This window comes from Eriocheir sinensis, chromosome 33, assembly GCF_024679095.1.
Source record: "Eriocheir sinensis breed Jianghai 21 chromosome 33, ASM2467909v1, whole genome shotgun sequence".
In the NCBI taxonomy this organism is placed as follows: domain Eukaryota; kingdom Metazoa; phylum Arthropoda; class Malacostraca; order Decapoda; family Varunidae; genus Eriocheir; species Eriocheir sinensis.
Genome location: NC_066541.1, coordinates 4,861,136 through 4,868,635, shown reverse-complemented (window position 1 = coordinate 4,868,635; position 7,500 = coordinate 4,861,136). Strand labels below are relative to the sequence as shown.

The window sequence follows — 7,500 nt, the reverse complement described above, 5'->3', positions numbered from 1 at the left end:
AAGATCAATAGAGGGGGAATAAGTGATTGATGAAAAGGAAAATAAGAAAAAAAGTAGAAATCAATAGAGGGAATAAATGAAGCCAGGAGATAAAAAGAACATACCATGGGAACGGAAAACGAGAGAAAAAAATAACACGAATAAGAAAAAAAAGAACTGATAAACAACACAACCAATTAAAAGAATATCAATAAAAAGGAGGAAGAAAGAGACAAGTAATAAGATCATCAGTGAAAAATAATGCAATAGGAGAAGGATTAAATTAGTATATATGCCGCAAATAAACAGCAGGAAGTAAATAATAGGACTCAGCTAAAAGGACAAGAGGAAAGAAAGGTAAAAAAGGAGTAGAAGAAAGGCGGATTAAAGGAAGAATAAGTAGGCCTAAGAAGAGATGAATAACTACGAATACGCTAACCTTTACATATAGGCCTAGATTCATGTATATTTAGCTTTTTTGTACGTGTTTAGTATTGTGATTAAAGTAAAATATATACGTTTAGCTTCTATGTAGATTAAGGTTATGTAGGTTGTATAGACTTAGTTATATGTACACGGTTAGCTTTTTGTGTATACGGTTAACTTTACACTTAGCTTGATGTGTTTAGGTGTATAGACTCAATGGGTGTCATCCCTGGTCCTTGGGTGAACCACGGAGGGCGCCGACACTTGTGGATCGATAATTGGTATTGATTCCGCACCAGGGGGGGAGAGAGAGAGAGAGAGAGAGAGAGAGAGAGAGAGAGAGAGAGAGAGAGAGAGAACATGGTGTAAGTTCTCATCGTGACTTCCATTATTTATATATTTTTTAGTCGCCTCTTCACCCTCCTCCTCCTTCTCCTCCTCCTCCTCCTCCTCCTCCTCCTCCTCCTCCATCCATCCATTGTTTCCATGTCATTGTTAACAAATACCAAAACAAAAGGAAAGCCTCATTAATAATAATAATCCAGTAAAAAGCTTTAATCAGTACATTTATTATTATTATTATGATGATGATGATGATGACAATGACAAAAGTAAATGACTAGAAGCAATAATTAAAATCAAGACACGGCAGTGGTCAGGACTCAGCCTCAGGACACACGCAGAACAGAGGACAACAGACAACACGGACAAAAATAATACCAGGCTGGGAAATGGGAAGGATCAGGACACATGTAAGAGAGAGGACAGCAGGGGAACAGAGACTGATCAGGACACAAACTATTGGAGAGATGACAACAGACGGACAAAAAGTGACAACCTAATAGATAACTGACACTAAAAGACCCAAGTGAAGGTTGTTTAGCAGATGGTGTTGTGAAATATAAAATAAATTACGGAACACTTACAGTAACCCCCCCCCCCCCCCACAAAAAAAGAGGCTCAGGACATAAAAATAAAGAAAAGTGCATGAGAGAGAGGCCTATGTCTTACAGTGGGATTTTACAGGCTGATGCCTTTGATTTCTACTATTATACTATTCTTCTGTGCATAGCTATGTCTCATCATGTGTGCGTGAGTGTCCGCCTGGTAGTTTAAAAGATAAGGCGTGATAGGAGGTGCAGACAGTGGCGGTGGGAGTGCTGGGGCCGATAAGGAGGAGGGAGACTGATAAGATGGGAGTGAGGGAAGACAGCGAGAGAGAGGGAGTGAAGGTTGGGGGAGAGGTGGGGGCCATGAGGTGGAAGAACAGGTTGAGATGAGTGAGAGGGAGGGAAGATTGTCAGGGGGAAGAGGGAGATGGTGAGAGGAAGAGGAGAGAAGATTGTCAGGGGGAAGAGGGAGATGGTGAGAGGAAGAGGAGAGAAGATTGTCAGGGGGAAGAGGGAGATGGTGAGAGGAAGAGGGAGAGAAGATTGTCAGGGGGAAGAGGGAGATGGTGAGAGGAAGAGGGAAAGAAGATTATCAGGGTGAAGAGGAAGATGATGAGAGGAAGAGGGAAAGAAGATTGTCAGGGTGAAGAGGGAGAGAAGATTGTCAGGGGGAAGAGGGAGATGGTGAGAGGAAGAGGGAGAGAAGATTGTCAGGGTGAAGAGGGGGATGATGAGAGGAAGAGGGAGAGAAGATTGTCAGGGGGAAGAGGGAGATGGTGAGAGGAAGAGGGAGAGAAGATTGTCAGGGGGAAGAGGAAGAGGGAGAGAAGATTGTCAGGGGGAAGAGGGAGAGAAGATTGTCAGGGGGAAGAGGGAGATGGTGAGAGGAAGAGGGAGAGAAGATTGTCAGGGGAAGATTGTCAGGGGAAGAGGGAGATGGTGAGAGGAAGAGGGAGAGAAGATTGTCAGGGGGAAGAGGGAGATGGTGAGAGGAAGAGGGAGAGAAGATTGTCAGGGGGAAAAGGAAGAGGGAGAGAAGATTGTCAGGGGGAAGAGGGAGATGGTGTGAGGGAGAGAGAGAGAAGATTGTCAGGGGGAAGAGGGAGATGGTGAGAGGAAGAGGGAGAGAAGATTGTCAGGGAGAAGAGGAAGAGGGAGAGAAGATTGTCAGGGAGAAGAGGAAGAGGGAGAGAAGATTGTCAGGGGGAAGAGGGAGATGATGAGAGGAAGAGGGAGAGAGAAAGAGGGACACCAAGGGAGAATACTGAGAAAGAGGGTGAAAGGGAGAACATATAGAGGAACCGGATAAAAGGGGAGAGGGTGAGGAAGGAAAGGGGGACGAGGGGAGATTGAAAGGCAGAGGCAGAGAAGATAATGGGACAGGGTGGGAGAGGGAAGAGGGGGAGAAAGGGAAGGAGAGGTTGGTAACTAAAATATGGCACTGAGAAAATGGATGAAAGAGGAAATAAAAGAGAGTACACAAGCTATTCTCTTATTTTTATTTCTTCTTCTTCTTCTTTCCTTCATCCCCTTACGCGAAGATATACTACATAAGGTATATATTTTCCTACTTTTTTTTCTTCTTCTTCATCCCCTTACGCGAAGATATACTACATAAGGTATATATTTTCCTACTTTTTCTTCTTCTTCTTCATCCCCTTACGCGAAGATATACTACATAAGGTATATATTTTCCTACTTTTTCTTCTTCTTCTTCTTCTTCTTCATCCCCTTACGCGAAGATATACTACATAAGGTATATATTTTCCTACTTTTTCTTCTTCTTCTTCTTCTTCTTCCCTTTACGCGAAGATATACTACATAAGGTATATATTTTCCTACTTTTTCTTCTTCTTCTTCTTCTTCATCCCCTTACGCGAAGATATACTACATAAGGTATATATTCTCCTTCTTCTTCTTCTTCTTCTTCTTCTTCTTCACTCAGAGCTGTTATTTAGGGCAAAGTTTATAATATTAAAGTGGGGGGAAGGAGGAGGAGGAGGTAGGGGTTCTGTACTTATTGTGCCTCCTCCTCCTCCTCCTCCTCTTCCTCCTCCTCCTCTACCGGTATGAAGCCCTACAAAAAAAAAAGTTAGGTTCTTGTCCTCTCCGTAAAGCATTTCCTTGTGTTGGTTCTCTCTCTCTCTCTCTCTCTCTCTCTCTCTCTCTCTCTCTCTCTCTCTCTCTATCTCTCTCTCTCTCTCTCTCTCTCTCTCTCTCTCTCTCTCTCTCTCTCTCTCTCTCTCTCTCTCTCTCTCTCTCTCTCTCTCTCTTCATAGTCTGTACTTGACTAATTAAATTCCACCTGTTGCTTGGAAACACCTGTAAATGAGTCAGTGCATCAGTATTGATAACATTCACCTACTTACAGCTATCATCATAAAGCAAGAACAAAATTAGGGATGATAGATTAGATACTCTTACCTTTATATTTTACCTGTAAGTTCCACCTATTTTCACAACTTACCTGTCAGTCAATGAGTGCACATATATCTATAATACCTGTGTACATGTTAGATATAAACTTCCTAGAATCGTAATGCGGAAACATTTTATATTTCACTTGCAAGACTTACCTTTCACATCAAACCGTATACCTGTCAGTCAGTCAGTGCACTAATTATCTAATATCTTTTTACGTATCAACTTGTTTTAATAATATATTGGTAATGCACACATTTTTATTTTATTACACTTTTATGTTTCACCTGTCGATTCATTACTTAGCTGTCAATCAATGCACTAATGTCGATTATAGCTGTGCATGTGTAGTTTTAGCTGTAAACTCAACACTTTTTAATGCACAAACCTTTCCTCTTTCACCTGTCAAAACGTACCTGAAAATCAATCTGCACCAATATCAGTAATAGCTGCATAAGTATTCTTTTATGCAGAAGCGTAAAAAAAGTCAATGATAGCATGTACTTACCTTTCCTTTGCTAACTTTGCATATCAGTTTTTTTTCTAAGGTCCGTGCTCGCTACAAGGTACAGTATTAGGATGGGTGTCCGGGCATTGTCCAGCCTGAGCTTTTGTTTGTGTTGTTTTTACCGTTGTTTATGGCGGTGTGCGTGAATTAGTTCCCATACAACGCCAACACCCTTCCCTCCTTTCCTCCTCTATGCTCATTCGTCCGAACTTAGCCGAGAGGAAGATGCGAGAGTACGTGATGGTAAGGTTGGTATATTATAAGACACTTTTGCTTCTCACATCAGCAATTTCTAAAGGTCAAAGAGGGGATCAATCGGATTCTAATGAGTGTTTCTTCAGGTTCATGGTACAGAAGAAGGGTCAAACTACCACCAGGGTCATAGAACTACTCCTGGAAATGCCCACAACTCCTACGAAAGGCTTGTCAAATATGTGTTCTTGGGCGGCGAAATGTCTTATAATGCGACCCTCATTGAGTGTGTTCTTTTTTACGGTGCTTATATCGTTTATGGCAGCGTGTGTGTCAGTGCCCATACAACACTTCTCCCCTTTCTTCCTCTAGTTTGAACTCTGGTGCAGGGATGATGAAAAAATGTACGTTATATGGAGTTAGTTCTGGTTTACGGTGCTTATATTGTTAATGGCCGTGTACTTGACTCAAAACTCGTCCAACGCCCTACTTTTCCTCCTCCGCTGCCTCGTCCGAACTCAAGCTGGAGGGATGATGAAAGAGTACGTGTTTGTTCTTGCTGTTCTTACATCACAGTTTATGGCGCGATGTAGTATTGGTGATTCAAGGCCCATACAACGCCCTTAACTCCCTCTCATCTATTACATCGTCTCGCTAGTCCTTGCTCAGCTGGAGGAATGATAAAAAGTGCTTGATGCTATTTTGTTTTTGTTTATGGTGCTTTTGTCTTTTTATGGCGGTGTGCGTGACGCGGTGCCCAATGCCCAGAGAATGCCCTTCCCTCCCTTCTACCTCCATTGCCTCGCCTCATCCGTTCCGAAGAGTACTTGATGTGAAGTTTGTTATTGTTTACGGTTCTTATATCTCTACTTAAGACGGTGTTCGTGACTCATGGCCCATACAACTCCCTTCCCAACCTTCCACCTCCATTGCCTCGCCTCATCCGTTCCGAAGAGTACTTGATGTGAAGTTTGTCATTGTTTACGGTTCTTATATCTCTACTTACGGCGGTGTGCGTGACCCATACTACGCCCTTCCCGTCCACCCTCAACCGCTGCCTCGTCTCATTCGTCCAAAAGAGTACAGTAAGAAGCTTGTCATTGTTTACGGTCCTGATATCGCGGTAGTGCGTGACTCAAGGCCCATACAACGCCCTTTCCGTCCACCCTCAACCGCTGCCTCGTCTCATTCGTCCAAAAGAGTACAGTAAGAAGCTTGTCATTGTTTACGGTCCTGATATCGCGGTAGTGCGTGACTCAAGGCCCATACAACGCCCTTTCTTCCCTCCCTCTACCGCTGCCTCGTCTCATTCGTCCAAAAGAGTACAGTAAGAAGCTTGTCATTGTTTACGGTCCTGATATCGCGGTAGTGCGTGACTCAAGGCCCATACAACGCCCTTTCTTCCCTCCCTCTACCGCTGCCTCGTCTCATTCGTCCAAAAGAGTACTGTGAGAAGCTTGTCATTGTTTACGGTCCTGATATCGCGGTAGTGCGTGACTCAAGGCCCATACAACGCCCTTTCCGTCCACCCTCAACCGCTGCCTCGTCTCATTCGTCCCAGAGAGTACAGTAAGAAGCTTGTCATTGTTTACGGCCCTGATATCGCGGTAGTGCGTGACTCAAGGCCCATGCAACGCCCTTTCTTCCCACCCTCAACCGCTGCCTCTTCTCATTCGTCCAAAAGAGTACTGTGAGAAGCTTGCCATTGTTTACGGTCCTGATATCGCTACTGAAGGCGGTGTGCGTGACTCAAGGCCCATGCAACGCCCTTTCTTCCCTCCCTCTACCGCCGCCTCGTCTCATTCGTCCAAAAGAGAAGCTTGTCATTGTTTACGGCGGTGTGCGTGAATTTAAGCCCATACAACCCCCTTCCCTCCCTCCATCCACCACTGTCTCGTTTCACTCGTCCGAAAGAGTATGTGATGTGAAGTCTCTCATTTGTTTACAGTGATTATTTTTGTTCCTTATGGCAATGTGCGTGTCTTGGGGCCCGTATTACTCCCCTCCCTCCACCACTCTCGTTTCACTAGGCCGAAAGTCTGTCATTGTTTACGGTGCTTATATTTGCTACTAATGGCAATGTGCGTGTCTTAGGGCCCACATAAATCCCCTCCCTCAAACACACTCGTCTGTCATTGTTTACGGTGCTTATATTTGCTACTAATGGCAATGTGCGTGTCTTAGGGCCCACATAACTCCCCTCCCTCAAACACTCTCGTCTGTCATTGTTTACGGTGCTTATTTTTGCTACTTATGGCAATGTGTGTGTCTTAGGGCCCACATAACTCCCCTCCCTCCACCACTCTCGTCTGTCATTGTTTACGGTTTTTATGTCACTCATAGGCTCGGTGCGTGTCTTAAGGCCCATATAATGCCCTTCCCTCCCTCCTGCCATCCACCCCCTCGTCTCACTCATCCGTAGCAGCACATAATATGAAGTCTGCTATAGTTTACAGTTCTTATGCTGTTGTTTGTGTTGGAGGTGCGTGACTCAGGTCCCAATACTACGCCCTTCCGTCCTTCCCTCCCTTGTTTTGCTTCACCTTGGCCAAACCCAGCTGAAGGTGTGCTGAAATGATACGTAATAATATGCTGCTGTTTTGTGTTGTTTGTGGACATATGCGATGCTGTCTTTGTATAGGCAGCACAAGGTAATAAAAGTAATACAAACCATTAATGCTCTCTCTCTCTCTCTCTCTCTCTCTCTCTCTCTCTCTCTCTCTCTCTCTCTCTCTCTCTCTCTCTCTCTCTCTCTCTCTCTCGATGCTGTCTTTGTAAAGGCAACACAAAGTAATAAAAATAATACAAACCTTTCCTCTCTCTCTCTCTCTCTCTCTCTCTCTCTCTCTCTCTCTCTCTCTCTCTCTCTCTCTCTCTCTCTCTCTCTCTCTCTCTCTCTCTCGATGCTGTCTTTGTAAAGGCAACACAAAGTAATAAAAATAATACAAACCTTTCCTATGCTCTCTCTCTCTCTCTCTCTCTCTCTCTCTCTCTCTCTCTCTCTCTCTCTCTCTCTCTCTCTCTCTCTCTCTCTCTCTCTCTCTCTCTCTCTCTCTCTCTCTCTCTCTCTCTCTCTCTCTATTG

The 7,500-nt window shown here is 44.2% G+C and overlaps 1 protein-coding gene across 7 annotated transcripts in view; it reads left to right on the top strand.

Moving 5' to 3' along the window:
* The window catches only part of LOC127006599 (protein transport protein Sec16A-like), a 57,948-nt gene that overhangs the window by 21,814 nt on the left and 28,634 nt on the right, over positions 1-7,500 (top strand). The gene's annotated exons all lie outside the window — the stretch shown is intronic.